At 37.5% G+C, this 24727-nt stretch overlaps 1 protein-coding gene and 1 long non-coding RNA gene across 15 annotated transcripts in view; one reads left to right on the top strand and one right to left on the bottom strand.

The window, feature by feature from the left end:
- LOC147840340 (uncharacterized) overlaps positions 1–24727 on the bottom strand; it is a 357076-nt gene that overhangs the window by 94357 nt on the left and 237992 nt on the right. For 9 of the 14 annotated variants that reach the window (XR_015511616.1, XR_015511619.1, XR_015511618.1 and 6 more), the window contains one exon: positions 1125–1194. The gene's annotated coding sequence lies outside the window, so the exon portion shown is untranslated. Of the gene's footprint in view, positions 1–1115; positions 1195–24727 lie in introns of those variants that run through there. The other 5 variants (XM_087287357.1, XM_087287347.1, XM_087287345.1 and 2 more) reach the window with 1 other exon arrangement.
- Positions 11047–24727, top strand: part of LOC147840339 (uncharacterized) — a 328044-nt gene continuing 314363 nt past the window's right edge. Inside the window, exon 1 of the long non-coding RNA XR_015511671.1 lies at positions 11047–11256. This is a non-coding gene — a long non-coding RNA (uncharacterized LOC147840339). The remainder of the gene's footprint in view (positions 11257–24727) is intronic.

Genomic DNA, 24727 nt, shown 5'->3' with positions numbered 1-24727 from the left:
GGATCGTACACTTTCAGAAATAAAGGTACATGAGCTGTCACTGGGGTGGTACCTTTTCAAAAAGTACACATTTGTACTTAAAGGGTCCATATTGGTACCTCAAAAATATATATTAGTACCTAAAAAATTTAAGAGGAAAACTTTTAAACTTTTTAGGTACTAATATGTGTAGTATAGAAGATACCATGGCTAGTTTACATTATGTTCAACAATGACTTCAACCTTACTGATTTGTATAGTACTCGTCATAACACATACTGTTTCAAAGCAGTTTTAGACACTGTCCTAAATTTTTTTTCCCTTGACCTTACATGAAATCTTTCAGCTCTCAGTTCAAAACCCCTGGCCTACAAATAATAACAAATAGATCTCTACAGAAAGAACAAGGCCGACTGGAGAAATACAGAGCAGAAAGCCATGGACAAATTGAGAAATTAGGAACGCATGGTAAAGACTCTCTGAGGACCAAGCAGTGAGCCGAGACCTATTACAACACATGGCACCAGCCAGCTGTGCTGTTAATTATCATCTAGCCTATATGTTTAACAGACGGCCTCGTGGAGGACAAAGTACATGGCTTTTGATTCCACCATTTAGCCAACCTATTTGCACCCCAGTGTGTGTAGGAGGGGTGACACAGAAAATCAGCCTGGGATTTGAACCCAAAACCATCTCTTTGTGCTACTAAACACATCTCACATGTTCTCTGAAATGCACTAGTCAGGATGTTGTTGTCTCCTGCTGTCTTCTACAGATGCATCTTCAGATATAAATGGCTATGTGAGTCTCGGTTCTCCATTAAAGACTGTGGTGTGACTAAAGCCCAGATGTGGCACTGATGCTCGGCTGCATCCAGAGGTGCTTCACCAGTCTGTCTATTGTCGAACAGCTGCACCCAACCATCTGCTTCACCTCTGCGCTCATTCGCTCTCTCTCCCATTGCCTTTCTCAGAAACACACAGACTGCCTAACACAGACTGCACCAAAGCTTCCTGACAAAACTCATAGCTCATTAGGGAAAGTTAAGCAAGTGGTCCTTCACAGAAAACACTCCGGAGAAGACAAAGAGGGTCTTAAAGGGATAGTTCATCCAAAAAATGAATATTCTGTAATCATTTACTCACCTGTCTATCTTGTGGGGAACTCAAAAGGCTTCTTTTTCATGCAAAACGAGTGAGGATATGAGCTACCAAGCTGCAAAATAAGAAAAAAAGGCATTGTGACTTTTTTAGCAGTTCATGAAGTATTCTTCATTCAATTTTTGTTCTAACAAGATTGTAAAAGTGTTTTTGAAGCATTATAATTTGTGAACCAAGCCACCCAGCCATGAGATTAAAAAAACATGGATTTAAAGTAAATAAGCATAAAAATCTGTGAAAAAACCTAAGCTTTAAAGCGGACCTATTATGCCCCTTTTTAGATGTACTGTAAAAAAAGTCTCTGATGTCCATGAGTGTGTATATGTAGTTTCAGGACAAAATACCCATCAAATAATCTTTTATAACTCTTTAAAACGGCCCCTTTTAGGCTTTGATCCTAAGTGTGACATTTTTCACTTCAAATTTCTAATGAGAATGTGCTCTTTTCAAAAGAGGGCGGAGCTACAAATTCCTATGTGTCAGCATAGTGGCAGATTTAAAACATGACTAACATCTTATGCTAATGAGGGAGAGATCACTACTAATGGGTGGAATTTTCTCCCTCTGATGACACGTTCAAAGGGAAAAAGCCAATGAAAGTGTTTCTGCAGTTTTTTTCAAGTGTGATTATAATTTATTTATTTTTTTACTATTAGAAGCTGGTTATATTCACAGACTGTTGCCACACAACTGTGTTAAAAGTCTTATAAAAGTGATTTTTGCATAATAGGCCCTCTTTAACAAGGGAATGAATGAATTATTTCCCATTAAGAATTGTGAAATATAAAATATTTTTATATTTAGAAATGGATAATTCATTCTATATACAGTATAGAATTACATTTAGTTAATTTTAAGAAATTTACAGTTTACTACACTAAAAATATCTGTAATTTAACCAGATAACCATAAATAAACTGTGAATCACAAAATACAGAACCTGTAGATACTTTGTTACAAACACTAACACTTTATTCCACACAACTGGTCTGCAGTTAGCTGACTCTGCGAAGTGTTTTACACTGTAAAAAAAATGCAGGGTTCCACATAATTGATTTGTGTTAGTACAACATGAGGAAATTAATTAAAATTATTATTGTTATTTTATTTTAATTTTATTTTTTTACAAAGTGGATTGAACATATGCCCAAATGCCCTTAAGTGTACTAATATTTGTAGATTCCTTAATATTATTTTACATTATATTATGTGTGTAATTGTATTTATTGTAATTTGTTTTTGTAGTTCTACTTTTTGTATTAATATTATCTGTTATGCACCTAGGGTCTGAGAGTAACACAATTTCGATTCTCTGTATGTCCTGTACATGTGGTTAAATTGACAACAAAGCTGACTTTGACTAAAACAACTAAGTTGTCAAAAAACTCAAGAATTTTATTGCTTAAATACAATTTAAATAAGTTTAGTTTAGTTTATTTGTTTACAGGGTCAATGCACATTAATTAATAAACATAGTCTGTTTATGTAAGGTCTTAAACATTAAACAAATATGTACATATTTAATTTTTAAATATATTTTTTTCAACTAAGCAGGTTGCATTTCTTTAATATTGAACAATGGTGAAATTGAACTTATTTCTTATCAAGGGTTTTTAAGGATTGTTTGTATAATAATTCAAGAGGCTTCAAAGTAGTAATGCTAGCTTGGGACCAAGTGGTTAAACAATAAGTGAAATGGGAAATGATCATGGAGTGATAATAGATCAGAGCAGCCTCACATGACATCTCATCACGAATAAATCAAAAATTTGCTAAACTGAATCTGACCCGGTTACAAACCTTTTTAACCTGTGAATCTATCAAAACACCAAGACACTTGTAATCAGATACATCTTGTAATCTTTCCCCAGATACAAATACATCTGGTACTACACTTAACCTTTCATTCTTAGAAAAGAACAAAAAACACTGTTTAGGGTATAACAGTGTCATCCGCATACATTTGCATATTATTATAAAGACAAATGGCCGGAAGATCATTGATATATAAAGTAAAAGGTAAACCCAAAATAGATCCTTGAAAGTAGTTTAAATAAACAGCAAACATTTTTTGAGTGTAAAATTGCTATTTTTGAAGTGTGAAGAGCACATCAGTGATATTAAAAACGATTTTCCACTATGGAAATCTTTTATAGGTTTCATAGATGTTAAAGATGCTTCATGGAACCCTCAATAGGGAAGAACTTTTATTTTGAAGAGTGAGGCTATTTCTCATAAACATACCACAAGAGTATGCTACTCATATAAAGTTATTGTATATCTTCAGAAAACCTGAACTATTGCACAGAAGTTGTTAAAATAGTTTTATGGTATTTTCTTTTCCTTTAAACCTTGACAGCCACATTTGCCTAAAATGAAGGGTAGGTGCTCCACGGAAGTGCTAAAATCAAGTTTAAAATAATTATTTATACATGGAGGTCAAGTACAATAATGCAGTCTTTTTAGACAGGAGAGGAAATACAGAGACAGAGAGAGACAGTGTGCATTTATGAATGAATGCCTATGGCTAGTCTGGCGATGACATCATGGTGAAGGCAAAAGAGGATGAGGAAGAGGAACGTTCACCCCAAATGTGGCTAAAGGTGCATAACAAGGCACTGGCCATCAGCCCATTATTCCCTCCCTTTCCCCTCTCCCTTTTGAAGACAGGCAGGATTTTTTTTCTACATAAAAGTAAACAACATTGCCTGCAGGCACAATTTCCCTGGCAACACAATAAAATGTGCAGTGAATTTATGATGGTCATCCATTAGCTCTTACCAAGGAAACATCACCCATATCTGTCGTCCATCATTCTAATAGAGGGTTAATGCACCAAATTTACATAAAAAAGTCATATTGTCTGCATGAATTATTTACACCCTCAGCTGTTTTTTTCCCTTTCTTTCTCTCCCTTTCTTTCTTTTTTCAGCAACTTGGGGTTTTGTGTTGGATTCTCTGAGAAAATTCTGACACTAAGAAGATGGCCTTGTCAACTCTCTCTCTCTTTTTTATCAAGCAGACGAACACAAGGACGTCGTGCATCTCGCTGCTGGCACAATTAAAAGCAATTGTTAGGATTTTATGTTCAAAACAATTTAGCTAATTATCTACCAGTAAAAAATAGCTTCACAAAGTTAAGCTAAAAAGCAAAAAGTCGAATTAAAATCAAACCAGAATATTGGGATATACAGCCAAGTGGAAAAGCATTGCATTTTAACTAAAGTCTTTATTTTTGGATGACTTCCAACCCGCACAGATTGCCCCCATTAACCATAAACAAAGAAAAAACAAAATCCCTGCACGGAATCCCCTGAATGATGTAACTCGTTTCATAAATGCTTGTGTGGCGACATGAATTGTAATATTGCCACTAGGCCCTTGGGATGAGTCTTGTGATTGAGCAATTATTACGAGCTCAATTACTATCATCACATTATCACTGCTAATCCATCGGTGTCAAAGACATGGCGCGCGGCTCATCTTATCTTCACACAGCCTTTCCGCCACTCCGATGAAAGGCACTAAACCCCTGCCAACTGACTCAAATGAACAGCCCTCCCTCCCTGCGCACTGTAAAGTTGTCGCTAGGATGAGTGCCTCCATTTTTTCTAATTTCACCTGACAGCACTACAGGCGTTTCTGGCAAGCAGCACTAATTTCTGACATGCCTCAGCAGACAGAGACTCCATCAGCCGGTGTCATCTGACAGACACGCGCTGGGGAATCAGACAGAAGGACGGAAGTCAAAATGCGAGAACGGTTCAGCGCTGAGTTCCAATGAGAAAAATGCTTAAGGCACACTTCAAAAATATCAGAAAATGCTGATATTCATGGGAATTCTTTAAAGAAAATACTGGAATTCTGACTGTCTGGCATTATATACTCACATAATTTATATTGAAACAAATCAATGATCAAAAGTGACAGTAAAAAACATTTAAAATTGAGCAAAATTTGGTTTATATTTCTAATAAAGGATGTTCTTTTTCTTTAACAATGAAATGTATTTTAGACCACCAAATCAGCATTGAAATGGTTTCTAAAGAAACAATGCCATAACTGTGATAAACTATATTTTATAATACATAGAAATAGAAAAAAAATATTCATTAAAATTTTTAATACAAAAATATTTATCAAAATTAAAGTTTTTAAAACACATATTGAAGTCAGAATTATTAGTCCTCTTTGGATTTTTTTTTTTTTTAATATTTCCCAAATGGTGTTTAACAGAGCAGTATGTCTAATAATATTTTTTTATCTTATTTGTTTTATTTTGGCGAATGAAAGCAGTTTTTTAATTTTTAAGAACTATTTTAAGGTCACAATTATTAGCCCCTTTAAGCTCTATATATTTTTTCATTTATTCTGTTTAGAAATGTCTTGATTTTTTTTTTTCTCACCGTTAAACAGAAATTGGGGAAAAATAAAGAGGGCTAATATTTCAGGGAGGCTAATAATTCTGACTTTAACTGTATATAGTTTAAAAAATATATATATAAAAAGTGCTTTTAATTCAGGCAAAAAAAAAAAAAAAGACTTTCCCTAGAAGATAATATATTTGAACATATGTACATACTTGTAATCACACATCTATATGTTTTTTTTCAAAGACTGATTTCTGAAGGAATTGTTCTTTTGAAAAAAATCTTTCCAGTGAATGAACCTGAGCTGAATGATTTATTCACAAATGATCTTATATGATCATATATGATCATATATATATATATATATATATATATATATATATATATATATATATATATATATATATATATATATATATATATATATATATATATATATATATATATAGATCAAATAATGCTGACTAAAATAACATCTAAGAAGTAAAATCTTACTGATCCCAAACTTCTAAACATCAGTCTTAATGTCTGGTGTGAAATCGTATTTAAACAATATCAGCCCAAAATGAAGTTCACTGCAGAAGTTTGAAACCGCTTAAAGGTGCAGCTGTTGATTGTCATCAGAAACATATTTTTAAAATTTCTCTTCACATTCCAATAGTAATGATCAAAGTAAACGATTTAAATGTATTTATATGTATTTTTATATTCTGGGTAAGGCATAAGACTAAAAATAATCCACCAATTAAATATTGTCAGGCTAATAAATGACCATAATTCTGATAAGTAGCCCAAACTGTCGGTCAACAAATGTAGATTTGTACAACTGCGCACCCATTCACCCAGATCCACCACACGGGTACCGCAGTCACATGAACATGAGTGACAGCGGTAAAAACAAATACTGAATCAAAACTTTTTAAAATCCTAGACCCATATTGGAGTTACTTTTGTACCCTGGAGGAAGGACGACACCATGGCTGAAGTATTTCTTTTAGACGGTAATGTTCTGCTTTAAAACTATTTTAGTCACGCAAAGCTAATGTCGCTTGTGTTCTGTTACGGATGGGCTATTATAAAGATGTTGTTCCAGCGGAAGATTGATGTGACTATTTTTAATTTCCACCTAGCTTGCTTTATAGAGCTCTAGTTGCTTTTATATTTACATTCGTTAATTTTTGAACAATGACAACCTGTGACGCGCTCCCTATATTGCATAGCATGCTATTTTAAATATTCTGTCTAAAGGATGTAACTATGGCTTAGTAATCAGTGTAATACCTGCATGCCACCAGCCAACCACAAAGCATGAAATATTGCACATTATGACAAGTTTGGCTTTCTAACTACACAACTAAAAATGTGCTAGATAATACAGTTTTCATTTAGAATGGGTGGCTATTAGGTTGGGTGGCTCTGAGGCTCCACCTTTTTTTAAGAGTCAACACTACTTTTTATGCTTAATACTGTAAAGCTACTTGCTATAAAACAATCTATAAAGTGATACGGTTACTTTGGAAATATGTGGTTCTGCCTAACAAACTTTTTTATACCCATAGACGAAGAAAAAAAGAGTCTTAAGAGTATCAATGCTATTTAGTCGGAAACTATATAATTCTATGAACAGTTTTACCTGATAACAATAAAAATAAATAAATACTCTCATGTTGCCCAAAGCACCAGGGACCTTTTGCACCATATAATTAAGTTATGGCTTATTCTATTTTAACAACCCTGGCTACCTTTTTCAATAAATTACCAATTTCCAATGCTTAAATTTCCAGCTATTCAGCACCAAAAACAGCAAGTAAGCACCATAAATTGTGTAAAACAATTTTGAAGCCAAACAAGTCAGTCAATTTACATATCTCACATACAAGTGCATATTTGGATTTCATATGCGTAAAATATGTCACATGTCCAAGATATATTTTTAAAAAATCACAATATGGTTAAAAAAATGTATTTTATTTAAAAAATATTTCCCAAATGTTGCTTAAAGAAAATATTTTTTTTTCAACATATTATTAAACAGAATAACAAATTTTAACAGCTCAGATGAATATATATATATATATATATATATATATATATATATATATATATATATATATATATATATACATATATATATATATATATATATATATATATATATATATATATATATATATATATAAAGGGGCCTAATTCAATTAAACAATAATATTGTTATATTATGTGAAAAAATGCTTTTTAATCCAGGCAAACAAAAAAAAAAAGCTTTTCCCCACAAAAGTATAGATAATATATTTGAACATATGTACGTATTTGTAATCACACATCTATATGGGTTTGCTTAAAGTCTGATTTGTGAAGAAATCATTCTTTGAATCAAATCTTTCCAGTGAAACGATTCATTGTTTATAAAACTGAGCTAAATGATCTGAACAAATGATCTACGACCTGAAGAAGAAAAATTTAGCAAACAGTGAACTAAATAAACAGATGGCTTTAAACTTTGAATATATCAAGTCTTATAAACAACTTTTATGGTGATTTTTGTGAGTATTATAGTAATTGTTTGTCAGTTGAACTTCTCTAATATAGCGAGGTGGATCACCAGAGGGCTTGTTCTTGCTGAAGATCTGTTTCTCTGAGCTGTTTAGGCTGATGGATCACAGTCTCCCCTCAGCTGTGTTGATCACCAGCCTATGGAGCTAAAGGGGTGGACAGGGATCTGCCTGGTCGAAGAAAAGGTTCAAAGTCACGACCTTCTGTTTAACCCTACTGACCTCACCACCCCCAAAGATCCCTTCAGTCACTAACCTCGTTGCAAGTTCACTGCCCAAGGCGCTCACTCTCTCCCTTCTCTCTCACACAAACAACATTTTGCTTAAGTTTTAATTTGCTTCAGAACAATTGAATAATCTCACCTAACATGGACAACACGCTAAAAGGTGCTCAATAAATAACTCTCATGGAATGAGAGCGGTATTGAAACCTTGCAGGCAGAACCGGTACTAAACAAATCAGAGGCCCGACGTCTTCTAATGATCCAGTTATGTAATAATATTGCTGTAATGGCACAGTACATGCTTCATAAATTACAAAGCCACCAAAGCGGCTTCTAAATGGTATTTGCATGCTCACCACCCATAACATAAATTTACATACAGAATGGTGACTGGAATTGAAAATCAACTTTGATCCACCCTACTAATGAACAATTACAAACCTGGTGCTCTCAGGCCTTGATTTGCATTCTAAGAGCCAGGCAAAAATGTTACCGCGAAGCATTTATCTACTTCTGCAGAGAGAGCTTGTAATTCCTGACAGCCGGGTCAAAGTTTCTGTTTAATCTAGACCGTAATTTTTAAAATCTGCTGATCGAGTGAATTTTAATAGAATAAAATACAGTCTATTTGAAGGAAACACTAAAAGAAGACACCTAGGATAGGAAACACATGTCTCAGATTTTGAGTTATGGCGTGTCGGGTGGATCAAGGAATGCACGTAACGCTGTGTTTGTTGGAAAACGGTCTGCGCACGGCGCCATCAAAGCCCTGCCATAAAGCCAGGTGCTTCTGAGGTGAGGTATAAGCCCCAGGGTATTATGTTTTACCCCTGCATATCAAAATGCCACATGCTGGGTCCAACTTATCTTGCTTTAAACACGAAGCTTCATCACGTATCTACACAGGATTCAGGAAGCATGCTCTGTGTCTTGTAGATTGGACATTAATTAAAAGTTTTGTTAGATAAAAGTTTACATTAATAAATAAATCACAATGTGAAATGCTTTTTTAAACCTTATTAGATAGTACGAGGCTTCCTTAGCCTCAATAATAATCAGTTTGAAATGTATTTGAATATTTTATAGTAATGAAAAAAAGGGGAGGTGAAGACCTGAGATGCAAAAACAACAACAAAACACTCACAGGCTGTCTGACATCTTTGGTTTGATGAGCCTCCTATATTTGGGTTCCATAATTTGCCTTTAATGACCTTGAATAGGTTATTAGTCAGCTATTAATGCCTTATACAATGGTGTTAAAATGAAATTACTGATAAAAAAAAGCCCATTTAAAAGAAGAAAAATATCAGGTGGACTTAGGTGTTTGCATCACTAATTTAATATATCTATACACATGCAAATAACAGCTTAAAAATGTAAAGCAATCTTAATTAAACAATAAGGTAAACAATTAAAAACAGCAAGACCCTTTTCGAAAAATAAAACAGAAATAGCTTTGTATGCAAACCAGGATTTAGGACATTCAGCCCGGCCAAACCCTTTAACACTTTTAAAATGTATTCAACAGTGTGTGATACTTCATAGAGTTGCTGAACAAGTGCTTTTACAAATATTACAGTGAAAGTGCGAGTTGTTTTGGTAACCTCTTTCAATAAAACACTGGAGGTGTCGTTTCTGGCATTCACTTACCTCCAATGGCTCATGAGCTGCAAGGCGTCTTCCTTCGTCCATCGATCAATACTTACAAATGCCAGCATCCTCCTGACTAATGTGTTTGTGTAATAATATCTGTATCACATACAAAGCTGTTTGTCACACACACACACGGACACACACGAACACACAGACATGCAGTAAAGCAATAAATTAATCAGGAGATTAAGTGGAAAAAAGCCATTGATTTTTTGTTGTGTGCAAATAGGCATGAGGAGCGGGGAGCACTGGCGTGGAACAAGCTACATGTGTGTGTGTGTGTGTGTGTGAGCAGAGATTGAAATGCTTCTAGCTGTTGTTACAAATATATTTATATGTACTGCTGATGTTTTAAATAACTACATTTTTTATAACCGAACTAATCAACAATTCAAGGTCACATTGAGTATAATCTACAGCAGGGCTTTTCAATCCTTTAGATGCCAGGAATTCCCAAATATATTATAATTCTCATGTAAACAGCAACCAGATTTTTGTGTAAGAACTCATTTAAACTTCGAAAAAACATAACAACGTACAATGGATTTCTGTTTAATTTGTACACTTTCTGTGATGTTGACCTGGAGCAGATTTGAAAACTGGAAGATATAAAAGGCACAAATGAAGCTCAAAATTAACCACATCTTCTCAAAAATTGATCACATAATCCGGAAAATGTTTTACCAACAGATATCCTTTCTGGTGCAACCCACACACGAAAATGCACAAACCCCCTAGTGCTGGGAAACACCCAAATACTCAACTATTTCCACACACACTATGGCAAGTTTACTTATCTCATTCACCTATAACACCTACTGTGGAACATGCAAACTCAGCACAGAAAGACATCCTGACTTAGTTGGGATATAAATATCTAATTTATTTATTCATTATTTGAAATATATATTAACTACCCTCACCGGATACTTTATTAGGTACACCGAATTTCTAATCAGCCAATCACATGTAGAAATAGTCAAAACAATCTGATGCAGTTCAAACTGAGCATCAGATTGGAGACAAAGGTGGTTTAAGTGACTTTGAATGTGTCATGGTTATTGGTGTCAGACGGGCTGGTCTAAGTATTTCAGAAACTGTTGATCTAAGGCAAGGCAAGGCAGGGCAAGGCAAGTTTATTTATACAGCACATTTCATACACAATGGCAATTCAAAGTGCTTTACATAAACAAGAATAAAAGAAACAAGTAAAATAAAAATAAAAACAAATAATAAAAATGAGTAAAAACAAAACAAAACATAAAAACAGGTAAAATCTACTGGGATTTTCAAACACAACTATCTCTAGATCTCTAGGGTTTACAGATAATGGTCAGAAAAAAAGAAAATATCCAGTGAGGGGCAGTTTTGTGGGCGCAAATACCTTGTTCATGCCAGAGGTCAGAGGAGAAAGGCAACAGTAACTCAAATAACCAATCGTCAAAACCAAGGTATGAAGAAGAGCATCTCTGAACACACAAAACATCGAAACTTGAGGTGAATGGACTACAGCAGCAGAAGACCACACCAGGTGCCTCTCCTGTCAGCTTAGAACAAGAAACTGAGGCTACAATTCGCAATAGACACAATAGAAGATGGAAAAAACGTTGCCTGGTCTGATGAGTCTTGATTTCTGCTGCAACATTCGAATGGTAGGGTCAGAATTTGGTGTAAAAAATATGAAAGCATGGATTCATCCTGCCTTGTATCAATGATTCAGGCTGGTGGTGGTGTAATGGTGTGGGGGACACTTTGGGCCCATTAGTACCAATTAAGCATTGTGTCAATGCCACAGCCTACCCGAGAATTGTTGCTGACCATGTTCGTTTGTTTATGACCACAGTGTACCCATCTTCTAATGGCTACTTTCAGCAGGATAACGTGCCATGTCATAGAGAGGGAATCAACTCAGACTGGTTTCTTGAACATGACAATGAGTTCAGAGTACTCAAGTGGCCTCCACAGTCACCAGATCTCAATCTATTAGAGCACCTTTGGGATGCGGTGGAACGAGAAATGTGCATCATGGATGTGCAGCCGACAAATCTGCAGCAACTGTGTGAGGCAATCATGTCAATTTGGACAGAATCTCAGAGGATTTTTTTCAATACCTTGTTAAATCTATGCAACGGAGAATTAAGGCAGCTCTGAAGGTAAACGGGGTTCAACCTGGTACTAGTAAGGTGTACCTAATAAAGTGGCCAGTGAGTGTATATATTAATTAAATATTAACATTCTATTTACACTTTAGCAGTCCTTTGCGGCCTACTGGGGATCCCAGGACTCCAGATCGAAAACCTCTAATCTACAGAATCTGTATGAAAGATTTTAATGAAATATATTCATCCAAACATGTTAATCATGATTCAAGATGACATAAGCTGAGCGTAAATGAGGTTTACTGCAGCTAATGAAGTTTGTTTAACAGCTTCTGTTCCTGCTGCAGAGGTCTCGCCCTTCTCCACCAAGGACTGATGTTGGAGAAAGGAGGGGTTCGATGTCTTTGCCAACTGGCTCGTGTTCCATGGGAAAGCCAGCCAGCATCATCCCAGCGTGATACAGCCTGGCCTGGCAGAGCTCCATACATCCTGCAGACACCTCACCCGCCCCTTTACAACAGGAATCCACAGGTCCTGCTGCACTCAGAGGAACCAGGCCAAATACCGTTTACACCCGCTATTAAGATGCATTTTGGGTAATATGATCACATATTGTTAAAAGATAGGAGACAGATGTGGTCACATTAACAAAAGTCCCATGATATTTTGTGGCAAAAAGCATGTTTAATTTCTACACTTTCTGATTCCAAAAGAGAACAAGTGGTGCAAATAGTTTTCAATGCAGACTGCTGTTTGCATTGTAGCGAACAAACGTTACATGCTTTAATTGTTGTTTTAGTTTCTTGTGATGCGAGAAGCACTGGTTGCAATATTACTACAGGCCACTAGGTTGCACTAGAGGGGAGTGAGAACTGGATATATTCCAGCTCACCATAGAGCAAGTGAGTCGTGTTTGGTAGAGGGAACCACATGGTGAACTGAGGCTACCAACCCACTCCAGTTCTGATTGTTTTGAGAACATTATTGTTGCTGCTCAAATGTGAGTATTGAATACGTTTTAAGTTTGAAAGTATTTTCAATGGTTGGTTGTGATTTGCCCTATGTTTATTTCTTATGTAGACAGGAGCCGTTGTCCTAGAGATGTTCAGTTGAGGTGTTTGTTGGTGCTTTCAATGGACTGCAATGATTTGGTTTCAACGTTCTTTATGCTTCTCATTGGCAAATGAACTATATGTGTACACGTGGAATGACAGTCAGTGACTCTTAAATTCCTCATACTACCGTTTTCCCAGTGTGAGGAAGTGGATCTTATTGCATCGCACTCAAATCCATCTACCCAACATTCACCCAACCATCTATATCATTTACACGGACTGTTTACATTCAATGACTGCTTGGTTTTGGATATTGATTACTTTTGTTTGTGTGGACTAAATACTGTATACACATGTAGAGAAATTAAAGAAGGAAAAAGGGAAAAACAGGCTTGTGAAGTTTATTTTAATTTCAGTATGTGTGAAATAAAAATTCTGTGAACTCCCTCAGTGTAACATCTTGCATGCATAGAGGTGGTGTTACAGCATTAACTGATGTTATAGGACTAAAGCTTTTTTGTTACCTCTCATGATAAATCAGTCAAAAAAATGACAGATGTTGGTAGGGATATGCTGAACTTTGCTGAAGTTTAAACCAACCATCAGAATGGACAAAAAACGTGATTTTGAACATGGCATGGTTGTTGGTGCCAGATGGGCTGATCTTAGTATTTCAGAAACTGCTGATATACTGAGATATTCATACAAAAAAATCTCTAGGTTTTTACAGAGAAAGAGAAAATTTTGATGTCAGAGGTCATAGGAGAATGATTGGAATGTTTTATGCTGAAAGAAAAGCAACATTAACTAAAATAACCACTTGTTAGAATCAAGGTCTGCAGAAGAGCACACCGGTGACACTTCGGTCTGCTAAGAACAACAAACCGAAACTACTATTTCACAATGATGCCAAACCTGAAATGATAGATGATTACAAAATGGTTCTGTCAAGTTTAATGAGTCTTGATTTAAGTGGTTTCACTTAGATATTATGGTCAGAATTGGTCCTAAAAAGCAAATAAACATGGATTTATTTTGCTCGTATTAGTGGTTCAGGCTGCTGCTGGTGTAATGGTGTAGAGCAGGGGTGCCCAAACTCAGTTCTGGAGGGCCACTGTCCTGTGCAGTTTAGCTCCAACTTCCTTCAACACACCTCCCTGGAAGATTCTAGTATAACTAGAGTAGTAACTAGAGAGCTTGATTAGCTGCTGCAGGTGTGTTTAATTTGGGTTGGACCTATAATATGCAGGACACCGGCAATCCAGGACTGAGTTTGGGCACTCCTGGGCTGTTTCTCAATTCCAAGAACGCAAAGAACGGACTTGCGTTCTTGTGGAGAGCGGTCTTGCCAGGTGTCCTCGGAAGAACGAACTCAGGAGACCGCGAGGGCAGAGAATGCTTCCTTTGAGAAATGGGATGCTGCGATCTTAAATAGTAATAAATAGTATCTTTTAAATAGTAAATTATTTAAACATTACAGCATTCATACAACGATTTATTGTTTCCCTCTTCAAAATATATACTTTGCATAAAAACATTATAAATATACTCTGCACAATATAAATAAAACAGATTTTAAAACGAATTTCAGCAAACAAACAACCCTAAATGTGTTTATTCCTTTATTACGATATCCATTTTAATGTTTACTTTCACCGTTTCATATTGGGAAACTCCTGAGGTAAATAAGTGATATCTCTGAACTTTAATAATAAATCTAAATAAAATGCTGCGCTTCCACCCTCCAGTCGCAATGACATCTGGGACTTCCAGAGCGAGTTCGCTGCTCAAGCCTGCATCAGTGCGTCCTCGATATCAAGAACACATCCGGGAAGTTTCACGCGTCCTCCGTACTTGCGGTCTTGAGTATTGGAACTGAACTTAGGCAGCTGATGATGACGTTGCACGAGAACACGAGGACGCAAGACCGCTGAAGAACGCATATTGAGAAACAGCCAAGGTGTAGAGCATATGTGCTCAACCCTGTTCCTAGAAATCCTTTCTGCAGATTTTAGCTGCAAGCTCAATCAAACACACCTGACTTTAATTACCAAGGGCTCCTTCAAGTTGGTTTAGTTGTGTTAGATCAGAGTTGGAGCTAAATTCAAAATAAATTTAATTTCAGGAAGGTAGATCTTCAGGAACAGGGTTGAGCACCCCTGGTTTAGAGGATATTTTCTTGGCACACTTAAGGTCTAATTGAGCATTGCTAAAATGCCACAGCCTACCTGAGTACTGCTGGCCATTTATTTATGATCACTGTGAACCATCTTGTGATGGCTACTTCTAGCAAGATAACCAACCACATCACAGCAGACTCAAATGACCTCAAACTTGAATAAGACGATCCTGAAACAGCCCCAAAAAGCCATCAGATTTATTGGTGGATAATTCAGATGCGTTGAAACAGATTTCCATCATGCATGTGCAGAAGACAAATATCCAGAAATGTGCAATGCTATCACGACAATATTGAGCAAAACATCTGAGGAATATTTGTCTTGTCACAAAAAGCCAGTGCAACAGAACACAATAGAATGCAATGCTCGAGATGCATTTTAAAATTGGAACCTGTCAGCGATAATTACGCATGAATCAAAAAGCATAAAAATGATGCTATGGTGAAAAACAACAATCTAGCAAGGTTATGACAACAAAACTCCTGCTTGTATTTTGTGCTTTTACCAATATTTTCTTATCTTACAACTCATGATAGAACTTAGTATCAGGTACAAATGAGCCTAATTGCCGCCCATTATTTCCTTCAGCACTCAAGCAAAGCATAACAGTACCACTCCAACAAGCCCCAACACAAATCTGATTCTGCATTTATGAATCATAGCCATAGCTTTACCATACAGGTCACCGTGTCATCCATGTGAGTACAGACTTGAATCCATTGCAGGCCTAATATGCAAACACAAAATCCCACAATGCATTCTCACGAATAAAAAGGTGCAATGCCGGGCCGACCTTCAGATCCACGTGCCTCTGTATGTGAAACGCTCACTCTTTCAGTCTTCGTATTCTTTACCCTCCACATCCTGATGGTTTGCCCTCACCGTCACTCTAGGTTTTTTTATTTGCTGCATATATTTCCATGCCTCCGTTTGCACAGGCCACTGGGAGTGGAGAAGGGGAAGGGGTGAACAAGTGCGACTTAAACAGCTCCTTCTGTACGCCATTCACCTTCACTGACCGCCACACACGCACACACTTGCTTCCGCTCCTGACCTTACAAAGCCATCACTGTTGAGGCCAAAGGTAAAGCAGATGCAATCGTCTCATTGCTATTCCCTCAACAAAAGAGTGCGGATGAATAAACAGCGTCCATCAGGCGCCCGGAATATAGCCGAGTGAATGAGGTGTTTGGAAAGGGGTCAGGAAGAGGTGACTGTAACCATGTCAGAACCACAAGCGAGACTGTATATATAGTCAACAACAGGTGGACAGATGGTGGCCCGAGACCCCGACATTCAAAACTTTTTGATGCTATGTTTATTTACACAAACTTTCTTACCTTACTTCTGCAAGGATTCGGTTCATCTAAGGCTGTCACTGTCTTTTGTTTTATCTATAACTGTCTTTCAATCTCGTCGCCTTACATAAACACACACCTGTGCACTTCCTCCTTTTCTGCCTTGAGCGATCCAGTGTTTCTCTGACAGGAGCAACGGAAGTGCAGTGTTGGAGACAGCAGATGGTTGCTTACCTCACTTGACTCGGGCACCTGCTTTATAAAATAATCATAGCGATCAGATGAACATGCATCAAATGAAACGTTTAATCATCTAAAACATTAGAACCCTTGCACAGACTGTACGTAAAACTCCATCCGCGTGCAATGCTGAAATATTAAAGAAGTTGATTCTGTTAACTGAGAGCCATCAATTATATAGTGCATGTTTCAATTAGAAGCTTTGCCGTGTACTGACGTCCTCACAGAGCGTTTAAAAAACAATGGAGTGCAGATATGGACCGGTTTAATGACGAAGGAGACTTGGAGGATGTGTTTTAGTGTGTACGTGTTTGTGTGTGTGTGTATGCAGTACCTGGGTTGTGGTGCTACCTGCAGCAGAATCCTGATTGGGTTTGTTAAATAATGCATGGCTCTGAGGACAGGCCTTTGATAAAGTGTAGCACAAGAGCCCATGCATAAACAGCCACCATATGCAGAGGAAATTGATGGAGGAGATAAACTCCTCTCTGTGTGTGTGTGTAAGTGCCAGTCTGTGTAAGTATTTAACTGTATCAAAGGGTGTATTTTTAAGACTGGGATTGCATGGGCATCCTACATTATTGAATTACAGGAATTACCAAAAATAATATGGTGACATCCTAATAGTTTTATGAAATCAAAGTGTGTGTTAAAATATTTGAAATGTAATTTATTACTGTGATGGAAAAGATGGAATTTTCAGCAGTCATTTTTTTTTCAGTCTTCTATAACATATGAAGCATAATGCTTTGCTGGTTTGCCCAAGAGATATTATATTATTATTATTAATGTTGAAAAAGTTGTGCTTCTTAAAACATTTTGTTATAAATACTGTAACCATTTAAACATTTAGTAACACTTTAATTAAGGTCACAACTCATGCTATAAACTACTGGCTTAATTCCAGCCTGTTATTGATATTAGCTGTTCGTTCGTAGATATTAAGTTTGATCTTTATCTGCATTTTTAATCCTACCAAATACCTGAAACCAACTTCTATCTTACTAACTAATAATAAACAGCTAGTTAGTAGTTTATTAAGCTAGTGTTGTTAGTTAATGGCTTGTTAATACCATGAATTGGGACCTAAAGTGTTACCAAACATTTTATGTAAATAAATTTAATTAATAAATTGTTAGTAAAGTAAATTAATAAAATAATAATAGGTTTGATGACATTTCTTCTAAAGTTTAAATAGAAATAGTCCTTTTGGAGCATTTCTCTAAAAAATAAGAATATCAAATAGAAATTTTACATTAAAAATTACATTATTCCACCAAATTTTAGTTTCTTAACTCAGAAATGAATAGATAAGTTGGATATGAATGGATATAAACATGGCAGGCGAGGCAGTGGCGTAGTAGGTAGGCTGTCGCCTCACAGCAAGAAGGTCGCTGGTTCGATCCTCGGCTCAGTTGGTGTTTCTGTGTGGAGTTTGCATGTTCTCCCTGCCTTCGTGTGGGTTTCCTCCGGGTGCTCCGGTTTCCCCCACAGTCCAAAGACATGTGGTAGAGGTGAATTGGGTAGGCTAAATTGTCCGTAGTGTATGAGTGTGTGTGTGAATGTTTCCCAGAGATGGGTTGCAGCTGGAAGGGCATCCACTGCGTAAAAACTTGCTGGATAAGTTGGCGGTTCATTCCGCGGTGGCGACCCCGGATTAATAAAGGGACTAAGCCGACAAGAAAATGAATGAATGAATAAACATGGCACCTACACTACCTGCTAAAAGTCTTGTCACCTAGGAACTTTTAGGAACAATAAATACTAACTTATGTTAATCATTAACAGAATAAATGGCTTCTAGTTAATCATTTGGTATCAGAAGTGGCTTATATGAAAGGCAAAGGCCTGTAGATTACGCTTATTTTACCAAAATAAAACATAAACATGCCTTGATTTTTAATTATTTAATTAGAACAATAAGGTCTGACTTTGCTTAGACAAAAAACTCATCACTTAACAGAATTAATGTACAGTATAGAATATAAAGTCATGAAGCCGTGGAAAAAGAATTAATACTGTGCATGAAGAGATGCCTTTTGAATGCCTCCTCCATCTTACCCCAGACATGCTCAATAATGTTCATGGCTGGTGACTGGGCTGGCCAATCCTGGAGCACCTTGTCCTTCTTTGCTTTCAGGAACTTTGATGTGGAGGCTGAAGTATGAGAAGGAGCGCTATCCTGCTGAAGAATTTGTCCTCTCCAGAGGTTTTTAATGTAATGGGCAGCACAAGTGTCTTGATACCTCAGGCTGTTGATGTTGCCATTCGCTGTGCAGATCTCTCACTCGCCCCTATACTGAATGCAAGCCCAAACCATGATCTTTCCTTCACCAAACTTGACTGATTTCTGTGAAATTCTTAGGGCCATGTGAGTTCCAATAGGTCTTTTGTAGTATTTGTGATGATTGAGATGCAGTTCAACAGATGATTCATCTGAAAAATCTACGTTCTGCCACTTTTCCAAATGATCAACTAGAAGTCAAGTTATTATTTGTTGCTCTTACAACTGGAATCAATGACAAGACTTTTGTCAGGTAGTGTATTTTGTTATTTAAAATTTTAAAAATTGCCTTAAAAATAAAATTTGTATTAATTGTCAAGAGTAGTTTACAGAAAAAACGATGTTCTACTCAAAACACACACAGCTACTAATTGTAAATTCAGATAATTTACTTTTATTTATTTTTTTCCCCCCACAGCTGTATACAGGCCACAGAAAAAGCCAGAGAAGTCAAGCAGAGAGTAGCACCATGGTAATTTCTTATACGCAAGTTGTTTGTTTACTTGTTAGTAAGGTACATGCCCCCTTGTGTATTTAACATTAAAACATACAAAAACAATAACGCCCTCAGGAGTTTTGTCTGCATTATGGATCCTGTATATGCTTTTAATAATATACCACCCATAACAACTTAATCTCCGGCACATTTATAGTCCTATGCTATTCTGTGTCTATTTGCACAAGTGTGTAGCTTTGAGCCGCTCTGTGTAACTGTAGTGGGTCAAGGGGCTGTCGCTGGGGTCAAGGACTGCTTTGTACATGCGAAGATGCACTGCTTTCTGTGGATCTGAAGAAAGCCGCTATCATCATAAACAGCCTGTGTATGGAGATACATGCAAACTAGCCTCTATCTTAGTCCGCCCACCTTATCAGAGAACAGTGTCACCCTGATCTCATCAGTGCTCATCCTTCCTTTTTTCTTTTTTGTAATCTGTCTTTTTTCTGTCTTATAGTCTGTCAGTCTGTCCCTGACTTTACGTTGTTTGGTTTTAGTTTTTCCTTATGGGATTTTCTGTTTTCTTGAAGTGTTACGTGACGTGAATATTAGCAGAACATTATGAGTTCTAAGCCCTAAAATTTATACACCCATCAATGCCAATGTTTACTTGCATTAAGTTAAAGATCCATACATCTTTTCTAGCCCAAAGTCTATCAGTCTCATTACCCACAATGCACCCCTTCACCGACTCTATTCTCTAACCAATGACAGGAAAATATACTGGAGGAAAAACAAACTCTTTGTTTGTGCGATTCTTCAGCTTTAATTTACTTAGACCATTAATATTTCAACTTTTCCCCTCTTTCTCCCTCTTTTCTTCTGGTGGACACAGTGGTGCTAAACCGTCACACCCTTGTTGTTTCAAAGGCATAAATATTTTAGCTTGCTTTATTGGAGACCCTTGTTTCAGATCCCAAAACCTCAGTGGCACACAAGAACACATCAGCTACCACACATTACCTCTGTGCTCTTGTTTTTTCTCTATGTCTGTTCTATATAATCTTCATTTGCTTTATTGTTTCTTATGTAAATGAAACAAGAAAGAAAGAATAAAACTTGTTTACTTTCATGTCTCTTTGATAATTCATTTAATACACAGTTTTAAATGTAAAAAGTTCTACAAGTTCTACAACTTTTAATAGATTTTTATAGTGCAACAAATTAGGAAGGACAAAAAAATAGGACTTTAAGAAAATGCCATTAGTTAGTAATTAACATTAACACAACTAACAATGAGCAATACGATATACATTTGTTAAAGTATATGAAAAAAATACATAAACTGTTTATGGTTAGTTCATGTTAGTTCAGGACTGTTAAAATGAACAAATACAATTTTTTTTTTTAAAGTTAAACTTTGTTTTCCATTATTTAGTGTTAGTTTAAGGTGACTTTTTTTCTTAAAGATGATTTTAGCATATATTTACAGTAACTAGTATTTTCTCATCTCTGGGAAACATCCACACACACATACACACTACACTACGGACAATTTAGCCTAACCATTTCATCTGTACCGCATGTCTTTGGACTGTGGGGGAAACCAGAGCACACAGAGTAAACCCACACCAACACAGGGAGAACATGCAAACTCCACACAGAAACGCCATCTGAGCCGAGGCTTGAACCAGTGATCCAGCGACCTACTTGCTGTGAGGCGACAGCACTACATGCTGCGCCACTGCCTCGCCTATATATATGTATATTATTATCCGCTTGTTAAGTAGTGACGTGTTTGTGACGTATGTAATACTGTTTCCGGTTCCAAGCCTTCATTCATTTGAGTGGAGAAATCATTTCATTTTAAAATCATAATTTTATATAAAGTCATAGTGTACACAACAATCTCTGGGCTTGCTGCATAACAAATACCAAAAATTTAACAATTTATAAAAAAATTCATCACTTTCTGGCCATCGGATATTAGGCATGGACGTACATTCTGCGATCGTGATTTTCGAAAGCATTAAATCGCTTTGGAAACGTTTATTATTACCATTTCATGAGTCTCCCCATTCAGTTGAATAGAGCGCTTGGACCCGGAAGCCGCTTCGCGTGATGTCACACTTAACAAGTGGATTAATATTTATTCTTATGGAATTTGAAAGACATGGCATGGAACATTTTTATTTCATGCAGTGTTTCTTGTACAATCTGAGACCGACTTTATATCGCATATCAACCAGCCATCATTGATTTTTAAAGATATAAAACCTTAAATGCACCAATTTTGTAATTACATACAGCTGACCAGAAGCGCCTGACCCAGGTTACTGCAAAATTAAAAGTCCTTCTGCACATTGATGCATATACCCTATTAGACTGAGGTGCTAAGAATAAAACAGCATGCTGCAGACAAAACAAACAGAAACACCAGGGGCCTCATGTATCAACGCTGCGTACGCACAAAAACTTTGCGTACGCCAGGTTTCACGCTCAGAATCGCTCACGTTTGGATTTACTAACAATGAACTGAACGTGGGAATGTGCGCAGCTTCACGGCAGCTTTCTGGCGGGCGTACGCACATTTTTTGTGCGTGTCTGTTTTATTTCCATTGGCGACTCCTAGAGGCAGTTGTGTTAAATTCCTCTCTACAAAGGGTCTGAGCCTTGCAATGGCAGCTGTATGAGACGGGTTCAGCAGGTATATAAGGTTTCCATACCATACAGTTGACCAGCTAAACATTAAAGCACTATTTGCAGCAGTCGCCTGTTTTCCCAATGTAATCTGAGCGATGTACCGCACGCACATTGCTATAAAGACACTATCTGAAGATAAATTTGCATGCGTGAATCAGAAACATTTCCATTCAATAAATGTGCAAATAAAATACGATGCTTATTGATATGAACTTATTGATGATTCGTACTTGTCTTTCTCGTGATAAATAGTTGGCAAAATCTGATATGTAGCGGGGGAAAAAACAAGAAAGAGTTCATCAGACGCTGGATTCGAGCCGAGCTCATGCTGGAACATATCAATTCATGATCACATGCGTCTTACGAGTAGCGCCACTGAGACTGTTAAACGTCCTGCAACATTTTACAGATATAAACCACACTATTTCTTTTTTTTAATGCACTCAGTGCGATGTTCAGACCCAACTGTGTTGACCGCATCAGCTAAACTCTGCCACTCTATTTTTTTCTTTTGTTGTTAATTCCGGAGAACAAACTTGCAAATAACACCGCTTTTCTCCGGTCTGCCTCCGAAAGCAGCACCTCCAATTCACATTCTGTTCAAAGTTTCTCTTTTTGCTTGCTTTTGCCATTGCTTTTTCGTTGGGTTTTGCCATTAGCATAGTCATTAGCATATTCATACAGGGGAGGAGGCAGGGAGGGGTTTTGTGCTCGTGCATGTTGCGCTCAGTTTCACGTTCATTCAGATGTACAAAAGAATATGCGTGAGATTCGGCGTACGCAGTGTTTCATACATCTGAAATTTTTTCTGCGTACGCACATTTACAGCTTTGTGCGTACGCAATGTTTTAGTAAGATTTCCACGCAAGTCTTCGTACATGAGGCCCCAGGACAAGAGCGTGCATCCCGAGCATGCCTGGACCTCAAGCATCCGTGTCAAGCGGGAGTGCGCATACACTTTGTCTTTGTCATAAAAAGACAAAGGGAAATATGAGTGCTCGACCCGAGAAAACTCAAGCCGAGCACAATTTGTGCTGGAAAACACCGGATCCGGCACCTCTGAAATCTGATCCGGAACCTCATTTTACTGATCTCCCTCCTCACTCACCGTTCCTTCCCGCCCATTGTTCACTTTCTTTCTTCTGCGACTCCCCAACCTTCTTCACTTTCGTTCGCGACAACCCTCCGCTATCCAACGCCCTGCTATCCACTTTTGTGCGCGACACCTCTATATCCTCAAATAACATGCCGGATCCGTTACCCCGATCTGACGGTGTTACTGAATTTGATTAAATATCAAATAAATAATAAAAGCCTGGTAAACTAAAGCCGAGATTTTTAAAAAAAGCTAGTTTAAATAAAAAGCAACTACTAGAACATAAAAGTGCCATAAAAGTTAGAAGTCTGTATTGAGCAGGTCATATCAAAGGACACAAGCACGTTTTCATCCCAGCAGAGCTTTTCCTTATTCAAATGTCCAATCTACTCTCCTCTCTGCTGAGTATTTACTCTAATAGACCTCCAATGAGGCGTTGGGAGTGAAGCATCAAACACAAGTTCATTAACCTGCCGCTTTTTCTGAAGCATCTTTCTTTTTCCCCTCACCTTGGTAATGCGCTCTTCCTGCCTGCCTCCGTCATTACCTTTTGCTCTGATGTGTGTGGTTGCGATTGAATGATTGTGTGCATTTGTGTGTGTGTGTTTGTGTCTTAGTTACATCTTACCATCACAGTGTCTTGGCACGCAGACGCCCACACACAGTGCATAAAAGTGAGGACGTTAGAGGTGATCTTCGGCAGGCAAATGGGAGCCTTTGACGAGACAAAATACACTGCCAAACTCAACACACAAACACACACACACACACACCCAGGAGGAGGGAAAACACAGAGCAATAAGCAATTTGAAAAGTTGGAATTGGATTTTGCTGAGAAGGAGGAGGCCGTCGAGGGCCCTTCTCTCATAGATGGAGCACATGCGCACACTCTGACTTGACGGGATGCCATATTGAAATGCGCACTGTCTCCGGGGCACTTATCCACCCTTGATATTTTTTTTTAAATGCAAAGCAGGTTGTTTTTGCCCACTGACCCAATCACCTTTGCCCAACACCAACATGGCCACACCCTTTCCGGGACACCCCCGCCTGATTTGCAGAGGACGCTCTTCTCATTTGCCTATTCATTTAAAAACACCAAATGCCCACAGAGATCCAATATGGGGCAGAGGCAGGGGGCTTGAGCTCGCCCGCAGCGGGGAAGAACCGTGAAAGAGATGGGGAAACAGGAACAGAACATCCTGGCGGAAAGGAAAATAAAATAAGGGAGAGAGGTGGAGGATGACCAGGCGTCATGATGAAACGACTTCAAATGTCTATCTTGCGTCTCCCGCCTCATCCAGCTTTTGGGCTGGTGGGTGGTGGGTTGATAGGGTAGAGCTGCCCGCTTTGCTCCATGTGTCCTGTATGTGTGAATGGACCGCTCTAACCCCCCTC

This window comes from Danio rerio, chromosome 16 (assembly GCF_052040795.2).
Source record: "Danio rerio strain M-AB ecotype USA chromosome 16, GRCz13ab, whole genome shotgun sequence".
Classification (NCBI taxonomy): Eukaryota; Metazoa; Chordata; class Actinopteri; order Cypriniformes; family Danionidae; genus Danio; species Danio rerio.
Note: the sequence above shows the minus strand (reverse complement) of the source record. Positions and strands in the feature narration are given on the sequence as shown.